Source organism: Mytilus californianus, unplaced genomic scaffold (assembly GCF_021869535.1).
Source record: "Mytilus californianus isolate M0D057914Y unplaced genomic scaffold, xbMytCali1.0.p SCAF_8, whole genome shotgun sequence".
Taxonomy (NCBI): Eukaryota; Metazoa; Mollusca; class Bivalvia; order Mytilida; family Mytilidae; genus Mytilus; species Mytilus californianus.
Window position 1 is genome coordinate 113,870,454 of NW_026262734.1, and position 20,002 is coordinate 113,890,455.

The window sequence follows — 20,002 nt, forward strand, 5'->3', positions numbered from 1 at the left end:
TTGAAGATATTGATTTAATATTTGTTATATAGTTTACACCATGACAAGTTATAGATCAGGTTCGCATTTTGTTCCAGTACAATTAATTTTTAACCGGTAGGGGACTTGTGTATTGCTATGTATTGCCATGCAATACTCTGGGAATGCTTGTTTTATTTTGACAGAAAAAAAATCTAATTACCATAGCTACCAATCAGTTGCTTCCAATTTCAGCAGGTCTTGGGAAATATGGTTTCTGATTTTAACATGTTTAACGATGAACCTTAAAATTATATGGCACTTTATCATGTAAAAACAATTGATTGCTTGTGTTGGATGTCAGTTAGCACTTCTGGCTATTTCTTCGGTGGCTGTCCATTTTTATTGTTGGCACTCGGGTAGGGAGAAACTTAACATGTGAATGAGCGGCTGAAAAAAATAGATCACTATTTGCAGCTTCATGGTATACTATAATGTTGAGAATTTAAGATGATATATATGACAAGGTTGCTGATTGAAGCATAGGTACATGTATCTGAAACTAATCCAATCTGGGTTTTTTTCACAGATGCGATTAAAATTAGTCGTAAATGCATTCGATATTTGTCAAATCTGTTAATCGCTCCATGATATAGTGCAAGCATAAAGCATGAGAGATAAAGGTATATTTTTAAGGATGGGTTACTCGATATCTCGGTTGCTTATCCTTACCCCAAAAAGGTAGTAAGTGTTTATATTAACAGTTACTCATTCTAGGAAAAGGGAATTGTATCCCCCATGTTAATGCTGTTGTGTGCTTTTGAATATTCCAAACAAAAATAAGTAAGGAGGGCAGAATGATTTTACCAAGTAAAAATGTTGAAATAAGAAAAATATTGCTTCAGATGGGATGAAAAGGAATCTTCTGTCCAACAAAATGCAGAAAATCATTAGGGACAAAATCAAAAAGTGCAAGCTGTACATAATACTGGCTTGGTAACTACATGGTAGAAATGAATATTCAGAGGCAAAAAATCACAAGAAATTCAAAAAGACCTCCCAATCATGATTTACAAATTGATACCAGTTCTCACTTGAGACATTCAACAAATAAAATCTGAATATTTATATGCAGGTAGGAAGTTTATATTTATAATTTATGTACACATTATCAATGACGAAGAGCAAACAAATAATACAAGTGAATTCATGAATTTTGGTGAGTTCTTTGTGAAAATGCAACTTTTTTTTAATAATATGTTAATTATACATGTATAATGATTTACAATATATACAAATTTGATGTACTAGGAGAGACCTTATTATGCTTTTAATTTTTATAATGAACTTGCATTTGCAAAATGAGAACTACACTAGGACCCCTGATCAGATGTGGATTCCGGATTTTGAAAAAAGTGGGGACTCCGGGTTCCCCAACACTAAGCGACGTTTGGAGTGGGACATGTAAAAAGTGTATGCATTAACCATATAATGGTTGATCCACAAGGGGGCCCGAGCCCACCTGAATCCGCCTCTGCCATTTGCGATGATACACCAGAGGTTCGAACATGAAAATACTTGGCAATTAATGCATTGGTATACAAAATTTGTGGAACACATACTGTGTAGGAGGGGTAGTGCTAGGATATTTATCTTATTATTTTTGTTCGCCAACCAGTTCTCGGGTAATTTTTATCTCTGTTATCTAGCTTGTACGACCTCGTATATATATTTGAATCTTCCAAGAAAACTGGATAACTTGGGCATATCTTCAAATATTTCATTTTTATAGAAATTAATTGCAAATTATGAAGAAAAAAACGAATGTTTCATCGATGGTAATAATAAAGTTTTATACTCCCAACTTCCCCGTTTCCAGGTTGTTGGCCCGTCTTATTCCGTCTTTGCTTTTCTCCGTCTTTTGTGCGTTTGTATTTTATCTTGGAAACTAAAAACAATCAACAACTATTTTTTATACGAAAAGTGCAGGTTGAAGATCAATGAGTACCTCTTAATTTCAGACATGTAAAGATTCAGCAGATGTTGCAGTTTATAAAAAAGTGCTGTTACAAATCAAAATAGTTGTGGATCATTTTTCTAGCGCCATCGGGATGGTATTTTTTTGCCTTTTTATGCCATTTTACTCGTAAAAGTTGATCGATTTTCAATTTAAAGGTGAATATTGAACTTGTAACAGCAGTTTTTATATAAAGTGTACCTAGTAGTGTCTAGAATTCCTTGGTTGGCGTTTGTACGTGGTTATCTTCAACCTGCACTTTTCACTTTTGTGATCGCTAAGGTTGTTTTTGGATTAGTGGTCACGTGACTACTTTCACTTTACTGCAAGACCTTACAATGTAATAAAACTGTTTACATGTATGTTTTTTTTTTGGAAATAAAGACATTGGCATATACTTTTAACCAAGTTATAGGTGATAACAAGCGTGTTTTTTGCAGATACAAATTATGGCCAAAATTAATTGATTTTTCTTCAATGTGCCTTAACCTCGCTGCGAATTTAGTAGCATGCTAAATATACAGGTAGATCTACAGGTTAAAGTTGCACAAATGTGATATTTTTTTTGTGTGCAAATGTAACATGTTAATCCCCAAATTCATGCAAATGTAATAGACCCGTTTTTTGCAGTTTTAGACATGTACCTGTCAGAAAGAGAAATTGTTAAGAAATATCATGGGATATGACAAAACAATGTCTTACCGATGGTAAATGTTATATTTTTTCCTACTAGAATTCATCATTGCATTCAGTTTAGTTGTATAGGAAAAACATATTTTTTAATGGGAAATTTTCAAACCGAAAGGGACACAACTGGGCCACTTTTACATAACAAAGTGATTTTGTTTACATCAAAATAAACGACTTTCGAGTTTGTGCACTTTCCAGTAAATTTCATATGTCACAATGCTTATGTTAATATGTCACAGTAGGATATGATTGCGCGCGGCAGCAATTCGGTATCTCCTTCTTAAAAAAACTTGAGATTTGTGTATACACATGTTTATAAAGATAAAACTTTGACTTCTGATTGTATAAATAAAATATTGAAAAACCATTTAAAGCAAATGCTTTACTTTTTCCATATAAAACAATGTTAAGTTCTATTCGTCCGATCTTGGACAATTACACTAATATCATAGTCTACATGGTCTAAGTCCGACAGGCAGCTCCCTTGTTATGCTGGTCACTGATAATGTTACCCAGCTGAGCTGCCCAGTGTATCAAAATAATATGAGGATATGTTGGAACCCCCTTTTTTGACGATCGATGCTTTTGAATGGGGACATAAGGTTGGAACCCCCTTTATCCTGGGTTGCGAACCCCCTTTTAGAAATGGCTGGATCCGCCCCTGCTGTCCATGTTTATTTTGATGTTAAGGCTAAATTTTATACCAATAATGCTTGAAATTGATCAGCTGCTCGTTTTAGACTATTTTGTTTTAAATGTCGAAGAACGGGATTTTCAATGAACAGATGTATTATAACCAAATCCCCCTTCTTGTGAAACTCGTCGATATAAACAGTTAATGATCATTCAACTAGTTCTCAAATCAAACAAACACTCTTGTAAAGCAAGGATTTGTATAGCAAATCCTTAAGTAAAGTAAGGAATGTATATGAATCGGAACTGTCAAAATGTTTTCAAAATATATACTTACGTTACTTCAGTCGGACACAGCAAGAAACTATCAAGAGACAAATGGCGCGAAATCATTGCGTTGATATTTTCGAAAGCTGTCGGGATTTTTCATCATTCTAATCTTTACAAATAAACTACTCGTGAAATCGATTTACAGCTGTAGTCTCAGTTTACATTCATCGATATTTTATATTTGCATAACCGTAAAAGATTAATTATTAGAATGTTATTTGGGTATTGCTATTTCCATAGAAATATTTTAACAGTTATTATCTATGTTATTTTTACCAATTTATGAAAATGAAACGCATGTTAACAAAAACGTGTATCTACAGTCCCGTTGCCGATTTTGTCTCTTTATATTTATTTGTTTATAAAGGTTATTCATTTTTTTTCGCTTTTTTTTATTTCGATTCCTCTGCTAATCAAAGGGAAGCTATCCTCATATTATTTTGATACACTGAAAAGTACTGGACAACGATTCTATCGATGAACTGACGTGTACTAAAATGTACTTAACAGTACTAGATTTAACGCTAGGCGTTTTTTCTTAATTACCTGAACCAGTACTGACTGGTACTTAATCGATAGCAATAGTTCGTGTACTGAAATGTACTGAACAACTGAAAAAGACCTTGACATTTTTTCTTGCGGTAAATGCAAGCATTTAAGAGTTGTACAGTTTAAAATGACCGTTTCAGTAGTAAAACCCGTTACTAGTGCTGATTAAAACAGAAAAATTGCATGAAACATCAAGAATTATTGACAACAAATTTGCTATATATGTAAGACGGGTTATTTAAACAGACACTCAGCATTTCTATTGATAACAACTGTGCTCCTGTTTTTATCGACTTTTTTCTTTCTTTCATCCATATAAGGCCGACTAAATACCGTAGCTGTTTATGATGAACACAAATAAGTTAACATTCTCCCTTACCGTCATCCGCTATTAAGATGATGTCCTCTCTCCTAATCATTCAGATTTGTGTGACTATGTTTTACTTATCTAACTTATTGAGCTATCACAGGCCGATGTAAGTCTGTCTCATACCTTAATATCTAAAAAACAATGAACAGCGAGGGTCGGTTGAGAACAAGACTTTACGACAAAACAGATGGTTTTAGATTCCACATACTGAATATTCAACTCATATGTATCAACATTTCAGCAGCGCTTGCATGTTATGAATGATGAAGATGAAGAACATGAATAATAGCCCTGTTCATTGATATTTTTTTTCTATGTATTGTGTGCGATTTTGTCCCACGTACATTTATTCCATATCCTTTTATTTTCCATGGAGGATATATTGACAAATTTCCAAGTTGAAACGATATTCTAGAGTTTGCATATCCAATAGTGTCAATGCAAGTGATAACGTTGAATTCATCTTTCCGAAAGATATACGGACGACATCACTATCTCGTTGGATGTCATACAGCATCTGTGTTACAAATGAACACGGATTTTTTTAAATGTTCATAACCACATTACCACCCTTAATATCGAATTAAACATTACCGAATTATACTGATCACCGAATTTGTACTTTCACGAGCAACACGACAGTACTTTGCGTAACAGCAACAGAACAGAAACAGCTCAAACTGTCAGAGATCCTCGGATCACCTAATGTTTTGATGGAGTTTATGTTCCTTAGTTTTATAATGTTTTGTAGGGTTTATTGTCGTTTGTTGCCTGTTGCTTCAGCGTTGTCAGTTCGCTTGCGTCTAATGATGTGAACGTGTTTATTTTCCGCCTCCATTTTTGTTGGGTTTGTTGGATTGATATTTCGATAGACAGTCGGTATTACAATGAGTATTTATCATGCATATCTACTGACTGAATTGTTTTTGTACTCATATATTGTGGAATTCATAAAGCATCTTTTCAAAGACCAAAAGAAGAAAAGCTTCGTGGGAAGTTGTTTAGTTTCACTTTCAAATATGTTGTTGGTGTCTTTTTCACTCAATAACCCACATTTCAGTGATATGATAAGTGTCATCTAATATATCCCAGTGAACCTGAGATAAAGGATAATGACTCTTGTTAAGGATTATCTTTAAATAATAATGCTGTCGTATCTTTGCATGACATTTATGATATACCATGTAAATATAAGTTGAATTAAACACCTTTTCTGATCATTCTAAAGGTGATATTTCTTGCAGGTATCCTGTCGCGGATATTGATTTTATCTATAAGTATCTAAGCAATCAAACTTACATACACATTATTGTTCATTCTTGTCTTTGAGCATTTAATATTAAAGTGACTGCTATTAAAGTAAGTTTGATTGACTGTTCAGCTATTGTCCATTAAAATGACGCTGACGACGAAAGAGTTTATGAACATTGCTTGGAATGTTTGAACGATTAACAACCTGTTTCTGGTGGCAAGAATTTTTTTGTATGTATAGGAAATGAAACTAACAATGATGTGACTGCTTGAACGCACATTTGTAATCCTTGACGACAGCTGATCTGCATGGCATATCATCTACTTGCTAATGTACATCATGTACTTTTTATAATCCTTATAAATGCATTACCCGACTAACAAAAGCAATAATCCATAGCATAGTTGGTCGATAGGTCTAGGGAAAGCCTTTTTGTCGTTCATAAACATTCTTTACTCATCTTTATTATTGAGGGGACGTTCTATATTATGACGTACGTTTTAGAAACAGTAGGTCTTTGTTGATTGTCGGAGAAGATCAAATGTGGTTACAGTAGTTATCTAGGAAGTATGATTTCGTTATAAAATGGGGAAAACATAATCAAGGACAAAAAATTAAAAGCAAATTAATGAAATAAATAAAAATTCGATAGTTTCTTGTATTTTCTCGTTCCAAATTCATAGGCTAAATTTGTGATAAATAGATCATTACATGCCATTTTCAATATTGGTCCTAGTATCTCCCCTCGACCTATATAGGTACCTTGGGCTTAAACCTTCGGTTCGATATGGGTGTCTCTAGCTGATATTAGGGCCAAAATTAAAAATGCCATGTAATAATCTATAGATTTAAACGGAAGTTTTACATATACAATGTACCATAAATGATAAGAATGGCTAAAAACTGAAAATTTAGTTTGACTACAATTGTGACAATACAAAGCCGACAGTTAACTCCAAATAATAGGAAGTTATTTTTTAAGTCCCATAAACCAGGATACTCGGAACAAATCAAACAAAACAACAAGAAACCGAAGGTAATACATTAATTAGAGAAAAAACTATTGAACACATTGATATTTTAAAAAAGGGACTTTAACTAACGCTTACACCTCGATTGACAAATCAAAATGATATATCAGACTTCTGTCGGAAACTTGACTAACAGAAGAATAATTTTAAAGGTTGTAATGATGATTAATTATTAAGAAACAAAGGAATATTATAAACAATCTTCAATACACTTTATATATGCATTTACTATTTAATTTTAATCTTCTAATTTTTATATATATATATATAGGACTCACATCCATTGCGGGTTCCAGATCAATGGCAGATTCCAAATCTGTGGTGAATATGACGTCATGCCATTCCAAATCAATGGTAGATTTTTTAGAATCCAAATCTATGGCAAATTTTCTAGTTTCCTAATCTATTGCAGATTTTCTAGTTTTGAAATATATAGCAGATTTTCAACAAGTAGGGGACCAGTCAGTACATATCTGACCAATGACTTGCCTTAAACAAAAATTAAAATCACAAAAATACTGAACTCCGAGGAAAATTCAAAAAGGAAAGTCCCTAATCAAATGGCAAAATCAAAAGCTCAAACAAATCAAACGAATGGATAACAACTGTCATATTCCTGACTTGGTACAGGCATTTTCCTATGTAGAAAATGGTGGATTGAACCTGGTTTTATAGCTAGCTAAACCTCTCACTTGTATGACAGTCGCATCAAATTCCATTATATTGACAACGATGCGTGAACAAAACAAACAGACACAATAGGTAAAAATGTCAAAAATAGGGGTACAGCAGTTAACATCCTCATTTTGCTTTTTTATTATACGATTTTATTTATGTATGTAAAATCCACCCATAAAGGATTGAAGGTTTTAAATACTGGCGTAAAATCGCGCGTTTGAAATTCACACAGGTAGACATAAAGTAATTTTGTCGTTCAAAGTATGACGGGATACATAAGTACAGAGTCACGTCAAATGGATATCACAAAGAACAGACTTAACAGTAAAAGTAATATTAATAAATAAAATAATTTAGTCGTTCAAAGTATGACGGGCTTTCTAAAGAAATATTACTTTCTCCAACAGTATACAGGTATTCGACATAAACATAGCTCAAAATAATTTAGTAAGTTATTAGAAATCTATTTGTAGGTTTCTAAATCTCAAGAAAGATTATTTGTAACAATGGTACAGGAATCGTTGATGTAGTACAGCTGACAAAAAGTCAGTAGATAATGTTAAAAAAAATCAAAAGTACAAACAGTACAAAAAATAACAAAATAACAGCATAGCATAACAAAAAAATATGAAAGAAAAGCAATAAGCATTCAAAAGTCACAGTAAAAACTATTAAAATCAACGGACAAGGCACCAGCAAGAGCATAAACGAGAAGGAGAAAAGAAGGAGTTGAAAGAAACATGAAACACAAACATCAGAAACCCAATAAACCAAATCATAAACATTGCGAATTATCATAAAAACCGAGAGTGAAATTAGGTTCCCCAGAATAGCAAGCATTTCCTTCGATATAACAAAACTGTCATCTGGAACGGTATTCGAATATACATCCATTTATGTATTTGATATGTGTTCTACCAGCTTTAGCGGCGGCGACGATTTTATGTTAGTTAATTGCGACGTTATAGTTTGCTTTTTTTCCCCGGAAAATTACGCAATAATCAAAATCTGCCATAGATTTGAAGAAAACAGAAACCTCCCATCGATTTATGTTTTGTATGGCGTTTGTGGCGTCATATTTGCCATCGATTTGAAATCTGCCATAGATTTGGAACCCACCATAGATTTGAGTCCTACATATATATATATACTCTTTAAAATTCAAGAGTCTATCCTAATTTGAGGTAAATTATATGGCCTTCCAAATACCGTTTCGATCCATAACATCACTGAAGAGACATTAATTGTCGAAATCCGGATATGGTGTACAAATTGTTGCACCTCATGTTTGTGGTATACCATCTTTCCCGCAGGTTTATTGTTTTCTGTTAATTAATATTAAGATCCATTTTGTTAAATCTTGTGATCAATTTATTTGGCAATCGTCAATGGCAGTTAGCAAGGTTTAAGAACATCAGTTGTTCGAACTGTTAGTCAAATGCGTTTTGTTAAAATATACTTTTTCACTCTTTTTGGTCTTTTGGAAATTGTTGTTTGTGCTGTATTTAGACCCCTCTACCACGAAATTGTTTTACATGCACACGTATAAAAATTGCGGTTTTTATCCAACGCAATCATAGGTTTGAACGTTGTTTTCAATTTAGACTTGTTTATATTTTTTCGTTTGGGCTTGTATTATATTTTCCCTCGGGTTTATATGATCCGTTCATCCTATTTCGACTCTTTAAAATTCAAGAGTCTATCCTAAATTGAGGTAAATTATATGGCCTTCCAAATACCGTTTCGATCCATAACATCACTGAAGAGACATTAATTGTCGAAATCCGGATATGGTGTACATATTTTTGCACCTCATGTTTGTGGTATATCATCTTTCCCGCAAGTTTATTGTTTTGTGTTTGGTATTAAATTAATATTAAGATCCATTTCGTTCAATCTTGTGGTCAATTTATTTGGCAATCGTCAATGGCAGTCAGCAGGGTTTAAGAACATCAGTTGTTCGACCTGTTAGTCAAATGCGTTTTGTTAAAATATACTTTTTCACTCTTTTTGGTCTTTTGGAAATTGTTGTTTGTGCTGTATTTAGACCCCTCTACCACGAAATTGTTTTACATGCACACGTATAAAAATTGCTGTTTTTATCCAACGCAATCATAGGTTTGAACGTTGTTTTCAATTTAGACTTGTATATATATATATATATATATATAGTCAGCTATAGTTAGAGGAGGGGATAAGGTGCCTGCGCAATGCTAGGCGGTGTTTTCGTAGAAGTTAGAAATAAAAAGTACAGGTGCCAGCCCCACTCGGGGAGAAAGTAAAGAGACAGATCTACTCTAACATCGTTAGGTTGATTTTATAGGCACTTTATATTTATATATAATTTCTCTCAATATCAGCACAACAATGTTCAATCTGCAAATTTTGTTCTTCTCTCGCTGGGATTCGAACTCATGCTATTTGGATATCATGACAACACCGCCTGCACTGTGTTCAGCGCTCTAGACCACTCGGATATATAAAACGTATAGATATTAGTCAACGATCTTTCTTACGAGGGCGCTGGATCGTTACGAGTAACGATACATGTACACAATAAATAAATTATATAAACGCATAAAAGGTGTACAAAACAACACCAATATTAAAAAAAGGAAACACTAAATGTAATTATCTATAAATATTTCGAAGAACAGATCCTTCATCAGTATGATTATGATATAACATGAATCAAAACAAACTATTCTGATTTAACTATAACAATCTCGAAATTTATACAATTAAAACCTAACACAACAACGCTTGTACTATGACGTAGAATAGGTATTTACAACAGAGACTGCATAGATATGCTACCAACAAAAATAGTAATGTGCGATATGAACTGGTACATTTCTAAAATTTCATAGGTGACGAAAGTTAAGATATTAAAACAAAGTCTGCGTAGAAATACATTACCAAAAAGTAAAATCACAAAAATACTGAACTCCGAGGAAAATTCAATCGGAAAGTCCCTAATCACATGGCAAAATCAAATGACAAAACACATCAAACGAATGGACAACAACTGTCATATTCCTGACTTGGTACAGGCATTTTCAAATGTAGAAAATGGTGGATTGAACCTGGTTTTATAGCGCTAAACCTCTCACTTGTACGACAGTCTTATCAAATTTCGTTATATTTACAACGATGCGTGAACAAAACAGACATTATAAATAAAATAGTCAAAATATGGGTACAGCAGTCATCACTGTGTTACAATATCAAAACAAACAATTATTTACAAAAAAAGCACAAAAGCATCTATCAATGAACAGCACTGACCGATTTAAGCTTGTACAATACTCAAATTTCAAATTTGACGACGGTAAAGTGGTTACAACAGAGGCTGCGTACTCACTCATCCCAAATAAATAGCAGTTTGATAATGATTAAAACAAATTTAATTTTGAAAAAGGTTAATTAAATGAACGTGGCTGCGTACTTATACATCTCAAAGAATAGCACCCTGCGATTTAAACTGGTATGATTCTAGAATTTTAGAGTTGACAAAGGTAAAGGAATAGCAACAGAGACTTCGTGGTAATATGAAAAATAACCCAAATGAAAAGCACTGTGCGAATTAGAACTACACCTTTTCATTGGTCCCATTTGGTGCCAAATTTTTTAATTTTCTTATCCAAAATCTTTCCCGAGCGAGACTATCCTCCCTAGACCAAGCAGTTTTGTGGTCAATGATTGTAATGGTCAGTCGATTGAGTTCTGCCTTAGTGTGTCTATAGGATCTCAAATGTCGACTGAGTTCTGCCTTTGTGTGTCCATGGGATCACAAATGTCGACTGAGAGGAAAGTCTGGCTTGCATTTATAGTCGCTACGATGGCCGTTCATACATTTTTGAAATGGCTGTTCTGACTCGCCTTCATACTATTTACTATATTTACACTGTAGAAGAGACACAGCATTTGTAGTCTTACAATTAACATTGCAAAATATGGTGTATTCCGTACCAGTGGAGTGATTATATATTCACATTAAAAGCCGTAAAGTTTTTGTTTTATTTTTTTTCTAAATGATTGTTTTTCTACCTTAAAGTTGGTAAGATATTATGTACTATGGTAGTAGATGAGTATGTACTTCAAACACTTTCACTTCAGTCTATCAAAAGTAAACACACTTTTAAGACCAATCAAAATTTAAAACACCATTATGACTTATATCAATTATTCTAGCCAGTATTGATAACGTTTTCGTTTAATTTTAATTTTGTGTTTTATTGTTTATTTGCACAACGGGCCTACTTACCTAAGGCATGAAACTGAAACAAATAAAATGAATAAGATTACCAATTTCGTACGAACGTATAGTCATGTGGTGTTATTTACAACAGCTACGTTGTATATCATAGCAAAAGACCTGACATAAAGCGGCAAAGTAAATGTAACGACCTTGTTTTCACTCATTAACCTGGTTTTAGTAATCTGACCTAACATCCTAGTATTCATATGCGATAGAAAAAAAAATTCGAAGCAAATTACGGTCAATGACAAACGGAAAGATAAATTTTAAGGAACTAACATTTTACGACTCAAGGAAGCGGTCAGACAAAGCGGCATATTCACGCTCAATACCCTTTCCTAAGAGTCGAAATCGTCACCGGCAAAAAATTGTAAAATGCCGAAGAGATGTAAACAACTCATCTAAAACAACAGTATATTAGTACAACGCTACTAATATTCATGTTTATAATAAACGTTACTCAAGGAAAAATGGTCAAACAACAGTAGCTCCAAACTATAGGTATCAATTTACGATTAACGTGCATTTGATAATTTACCATAACATGCAAATTCAGATAAAAGCTTGAAGCCATTTACAATGGGTTTTGCGTAAAAAAAGTATAAGATAAATACTGAAATCTGAGGCTGTTCAAAAAAAGGGGAAGACCATACAAACTGACAAAATCGAAAGATATTAATCAATGGAACAATTGAAAAACAACTGTCATATTTATGACTTGGTAGAGGAATTTCCCAAAGAAAATGGTGGGTTAAACCTGGTTTTATAGCAAGCACAACCTCCAACTTGTATGAAAGTAGTTTATAGTTCCGTTATATTGACAAAATTGGGTGACCAACCGAAACAGACATAATAGGTTAATGTGACAACAATTTGGATCCCCCAGTCAAAACTGTGTAAACATATATCACAGACATACAACATAACTGATTAAATAGTGCAAACAAATAAACACGTTTATCTGACAAAGACGACAACAAAAAAGGTGTCGTAAATATAAATAACTCATCATAGATGCTACGACCAAAACTGTGGACGCCAGACGCGCGTTGCGACTACAAAAGACTCATCAGTAACCTAAATAAGACAATTACTTCATCATTGTCGTTGATAGTACATACCGCATATAGTATATATTTTCTCGACAAGGTAAGAATCAAGTAATTAGAAACACGAGGGTAAACAAAATAGAATGAACATTTTAAAAACCCTTTAAGTCCGAATTGAGACTCTGGACCTACTTGCAACAGGAATACCCAAAGTAAGAAAGTAAAAAACCTGATGGCAGGAGCATAAATACCGAGTCCTGTCAAAAGTCATACTACAAAAAAAAATACATAAGTGCACGACGACAAATAACGGGGAAACTAAGTTGGAATATTGCTGATAAGGAGAGGAAAAGATATAATTCAAATTTGAAATCGAGGTAAATGTCAAAAAATGATGCGGAGAAAGCTGTATCTGTAATTTCTTTAATTTCTAGTATCGAAGGATATATAAATGAGACCCAATCAGAAAGTGTGATTTGTTAATAGAATGAATATCATCAATATACCTGTATGCGAATTTAAATGGTCTAGCTTCTTTGAGCATCTTATTTTTTACAAGTGTCTGAAGGATCTCTGACTCATATGAAAATAAGAAAAGGTCGGCCAGGAGAGGTGCAAAGTTGGTTTCAATGGGAATATTGATAACCTGCTAGAAAATCTACCTCCAAATTCAACAAATGTGTTCAATGAAAACATCCAGCATACTGATCACTTGTTCCTTGGTGAAGCATGTTTTATTTTCTGGCTATTTTTTATCAAATTTTATAAAATTATATCCAACAACAATACATTTGTAGCGTATGGTAACATTTTTATGAAGGAAAGCAATGTGGATTATTTCCTTAAGACGGGTTTTTAATGGTGGTGGCAAACTTACAATGAATTCCTCATTCTATTGAGATCAAAAGTAAAATCACAAAAATACCGAATTCCGAGGAAAATTCAAAACGGAAAGTCCCTAATCAAATGACAAAATCAAAAGCTCAAACACATCAAACGAATGGATAACAACTGTCATATTCCTGACTAGGTACAGGCATTTTCTTATGTAGAAAATGGTGGATTAAACCTGGTTTTATAGCTAGCTTAACCTCTCACTTGTATGACAGACGCATAAAATTCCATTATATTGACAACGATGTGTGAACAAAACAAACAGACATAATAGGTAAAATTGTCAAAATAGGGGTACAACAGTCAACATTGTGTTATAATCTTAATCACTTAAAAGAAAAACAAACAAATATGTAACAAAGAAACACAAAAAAGCATCAAGACAAAGCACACAAACAAAAATAAAAGACAAGATTATAAAAAAAATTATCATAGCACAATAACACAATGACGGGATGTATAAGTACCGAGCCACGTCAAATGGATATCACCAACAAATAGACTAAACAGTAAAAGTAATATTCAAAAAGACAAATAAAAGAATACTATAACACGTTATTAAGATAAACACAACGTCAGTACCCCGAATCTAGTTTGGCTGATTTGAAAACAAAAGTGGGAAAACACCAATCAAGAAACTATACAAATAACATAGCATGATTACTATGACCAAAATGCAAATGACAAAAAAAGAACAAGGAACAGCACACAAATAATCAATTAAAAGTAAGCAATTAGAATCTGATCAAAAATATACGGTTGAGTTCGTCACAATTCGCACAGACGCATCAGCTTGCTTTCCTTTCCTGATTTTGTGCCTTGAAAATATTAAATACATTGCTACGTAATGATAGAGGATATTCTGCTTTAAAATTTAGTGGTCTTTATTTTATGTTTAAAAAAAAATTGTTTTCCTTAGTATTTCATAGTCTGTACACCCAAAACAGAACCTAATACAACTAATGATAATTAGATAGACGATCGTCAGGTATACGCATGAAAATAGTTCCTACCCATTGAATAAACAACAATCAAGGAAACAAAATGTAGATAAAGCTCAATAATGCTGCACTTCAAAACAATATTAGATTATCACATGACTCATTACAAATGCAGGCTTTCAATACATATTCATGATCGTAGAACTAAAAACAATTATGTATAAACAAATAATTCTAGAAATTCACCTGAAATAGTTCTTGTATTGCTCTTTTTATTTGGTTATCTATTTCCAAAATCCAATCTCGTGCCTCAAAAACATCGATTGGTGTCTCATTACGCTGGAAGGAAATCAAGACACTATTGTTTATTCCATGGTATATATGTTTGCGCACTTATTACACAATTATTGCTATATACTGAAAAGAGCGAATTCCCTTATTCTCCTGCCAACTAAATTACACTGTAGGTATCAGCAAGTCGTTAAACAATAATGAATAGGAAAACAAATCAAATCTTCATAAGATGAGATATCAGTCAAAGATTGCGATATCCTGCTAATGGTAAAATAAAGTGAGTGTCAAATATCTGACAGATAATAAGACAAAATGTCCATATCTGGAAAGATAATTTATCCACTGACTACGTAAAAGATATAGTGATAAGCGACAGATAAACTACATATACACCTGTGAGGAAAATCACAATTACAGGTTAGAAAAAGAACATCAACCATAATCACAGACACTGACTTAAACACATGCACACAATGAAAATAGTGTCAATATTAGAAAAAAAGCTTCGACGATTCATTGACATCTCGTATTCGTTGCCTATCAGTGATTTAAACGTGTTCTATCAAAAACATATAATCAAGTCACAAAATAAAAGGTAAATATGACGAGACATACCCTTTTCTATGTACCAACTTTCAAACAGCTCTTGCATATGGATCATATACATCAAAGTTAGTACGCTATGGCAGGGCTATCGTGTTCAATTTTTGTTGTGTATGGTACAGGCTTCTGAATTTAAGCATTTTTGTAAAAAAAACTGAATTTTCAGATAATTTATAAAATGCCTAACCTTGACAGGCATTATATAAAATAAATCACAATACCTAGTCATTTGTAAAATGATTGAAATTTTGAAACACAATTAATCAAATTTTTGATCAGTTTCAATCAGTAATTGTAGAAAAAGGATTTCATTTAGATATGTGATCATAACCAATAACACAATATTGTGTAAAAAAAACCCTAATGGTTCAGTAATTATATTAAATCTATTCTTCAAATACCAGCGGGAAAGGTATATTAAACATTTTGTCTTTAATTAGAATTTTAAGTAAAACTATGTTAAGTGTGTACTAACTTTGTATTTCAGACAGTGAATTTATGATCTTTTATTCGTGATGTCAGAGGGGCAAATTATTCTCACATTGACGCAAAGTTTAAAGACAAATTAAAAAAAAAGAAATATGAAATCAAAATAGAAGTGTGTAATATGAAGCAGATGAAAGAAAAATGTTTCTTGATTGAGTGATTGTTGTTTGTTTACGTTTACTAGCAAATATGTCAATCAAATTTAGGACGAGAACAAATTGATATTAAAAGAAATATGTAGTTTTTACAATGTATTGACCTAGATAATGGACAGACATTTCGATGGCCAATTGAAATAAAAGGAACGCTGGATATGGACATACGTGTTGCCTTTCAACACGCCACCTACGGGACAGTAAAATAGTTCTTAACGTGCAGAAAGTGTGGCATTCTCCTTAAACGAAGCAACATATTCATTTAAGTGCATTCTGAAAATTTAAGAATTTAGACATCCTACAGATTCCCCTCTATATCATGGGTTTCACCTTACAATTTTGTGTTTGGTTGTGATGTGACTGCATTTGATAAACCAGATGATGTTAATTAACCTTACCATGCTAAAGTTACTTTTCATTTTTTTTCAAACACATAAGAGAGAAGATAGGCATGAATGTACGTACTGTTTGTGAAACCACATGTTTTTTTTTAACGTTTGGTGTTTTATCAGCAAAAGTACCGACAGAGCTGAATATTTCATGGTCCGGGTTTCACCAAATGTAGTTGTAGTGATAAGATCAGATTTAACATATAACGATATCATTGTTACACTCTCAAACATATCTATCTCCCTTAACGTTTTTTGTTTCGTCCAAACGAGTCAGTAAAATTACAAATTTCAATTAAATCTCTGTCTATTTATACTTGAGGCCAAATGATTTGAACAACAGCATACAAATATTTAAGAACTGATGAAATCAAAAGGGACCGAAAGTAACGGCAAATCCGAAAAAAAGAATTAGCGCTTTTCACAAGCAAATACAGATATGATTCATTGATTGTGGTCAGGTTTTATTAGTGGGGGATGCCGAAGTGCTAGGAGAGAACCAACTACTTTTGGTAAAAAAACTGACAATCCTAGTTAAAAAAATTAAGAGTCGAACGAACCTGTTTATTGTGGGGTTCGAAATCATAACCTCTGCACTGATAGACTAATGATACAGTAGATGAGCTATTGAGACCACTCGGCCATCGACGCCTTTCTTCACTTTTGATTTAAGTGTTACACTTGCATATCACTTTTGTATGTAAGATAAAAACATACATTAACTACTAATAGAAAATAATATAGTGTCAACTGGTGAGAAAAATAGGATATTTTTGTACGTCCAAATTATACTGTTTAAAACGAAATTTTAACGAAACCTTTAATAATCAAAAGAGGGGCGAAAGATACCAGAGGGACATTCAAATTCATACACAAATCTGCAGTGATAAGAGTATACGATAAACCAGCTATTGTATGTACAAATACATTTTAAAATAGAATAAATGTTTTTTTAACAATCTTATCTGAACTTGTTAAACAAGTATATTTTCAACGTTGTTTTTAAAATCATGCTTGTGTATCTAACATAGCATTAGAAACATAATTATCATTTATTCGTTAAAGTTATTATGCATTCCTTTCCCAGATATAAAACAAAAAATAAAATAAAAAAAGGACATTTTAACTATTGAATTATATTTCGTTCCTTTAAAAGTCCCTTTTTCAAGCTGAGTGTAAATAAATTCATCATAGATACCAGGATTTAAAATGTATATACCAGACGAGCGTTTCGTCTACAAAAGAGTCATCAGTGCTGCTCAAATCAAAAAGGTTGAATAACAGACGATATGTGAATCCCCGAATTTTAGTTGTCTGCTTCATTACGCAATATTCCCTGCCAAGGTTAAAGAATTAAGTAAAAGTATATAATATTTAATTAGATCAATGTGTGGACATTGAATTTTATGATTGACTGGACCAATTTAGCAAGGGTTGACATACCTTATTTACTTTATCTGGATCTATTTCTCCTCTTACTAATAACAATTTGACCATGTTCAGATTTTGATCTCTAACAGCTGTGTGTAAAGGAGTGTCGCCGTTTATCTGAAATAAAATAATTATTTTATAATTATAAAAAAAGAATCATTCAAATCAAAGTCAAAGAATGAATTGATATAAAGATACAACATGTGGCTCAAACATAACTAGAATTAATAAGTTATATATCTACATGTATATTAAGAAAAGTTTTGTAAAAATAAAGGTCGGATTCTCTTTTGATGTAAGATACAAGCATTTTCATTATTATTTTATGAAATATATGTTTTTTTATTATTATTTACATGAAATATTTCGGTATAATTTAGATTATCATTCAGTAAGTCAATTTGACATAATTTGACAATAGTATAAAATCAATCAGTATATTGTTTGTACAAATCCGTTCTAAAATGAAAATAGTGTATTTTTTACATCATTCACTGTACTTGTTTGCAAAAGGAAAAGAAAAGAAAAGAAAATAAACTTTTGGCCCGTTTATTCAATTCTGTTGGTATATAAAACAGTCGTTCATCCGTTAGTTATTATACATTCCTCTTTAAAGATACAAAACAACAAACAAATAAAAAAAAACTTTTTACCATTGAATTATATCTCGTTCTTTAAAAAGACCCCTTTCCAAGCTTAGTGTCAATGAGCAAACGGAATTTATATCTCGAATTCTAATTGTCTGCTTCATGGCGTCATATTCCATTGAAAGTTTAAGAACACAGGGACAGTGTACAATATTTCATTAGATCAATGTGTGGATATTAAAAGTGATTATTGACTGGACCAATTTAACAAAGGATGTTATACCTTATTTACTTTATTTGGATCTAAATCTCTTCTCTCTAAAAACAATTTGACCATGTTGAGGTTTTGATCTCTAACAGCTGTGTGTAAAGGCGTGTCGCCTTTGATTTGAAAAAAAAAATAAAGTTCAAATCCTTTATATATCGATACACCAGAATTTAAAACCATTAAATCAATTTAGACTTTTAAATGAAAATCAAAATAACATCACCATCACACAAATATCCCTTTAAAAAAAATAAATATCAAAACGTAAAAACTATAAAGTCAAAGTGAAGAAATAAATTGATAGAAAATCCAAAGTCTTGATTGTTATCAAACACATATTTAGACAATGCAAACACAATACTACTGTCTTTTCTCTAATATATATCATTATTTGTATAAAAAAAAACCAACCCATCCAGTTGTACAAAAAGTGCTAAATTCCAATGGAGGTTCATGAGTTCCATTAAAATAAAGAAATAAATGCATTCTTATTCAACACAAACAAAAGTTCCAGTATCTGTATACTTATATTATTCGCATCTTATACAAAATTAATGATCTAAAGGCATTTATAATGACTGATTTCAAATGAGGTTGCATTATTTCTAATATTCAAGAAAAAAATTGGCATTTTTTAACAGTGCAAACACAATTTTAGTATCTTTTCCCTGAAATTCAGCATATTTTATAAAAAATAACCGATTCGCATGTGCAAAAAGGACTAAAATCAAATGGCAGTTCATAATTTTTATTAAAATAAAGAAATTGTTTCATTCTTATTCAACACAAACAAAAGTTTCATTATTTTTTATCATTATATTATACATTTTATATACAAAAAACTTATTTTGAGACCTTTGAAGTAACTAGTTACAAATAACATTGCATTATTGTTTATAAAAAGAAGACATATTGGTAATTCTAAACAATTCGAACAATATTTTACTATCTTTTTTCTGATATACATTTAATTTTGTGAAAAACAATCCATACTAATGTACAAAAAGTACAAAATCCAATGCGGTCACTTAATTCAATTAAAATAGAAATGATTGAATTCTTATTCAACAAAAAAGAAAGTTTTTGCATCTTATTCCTTAAACTATTCAAATTTTATAAAAATAATGTATTCAGAG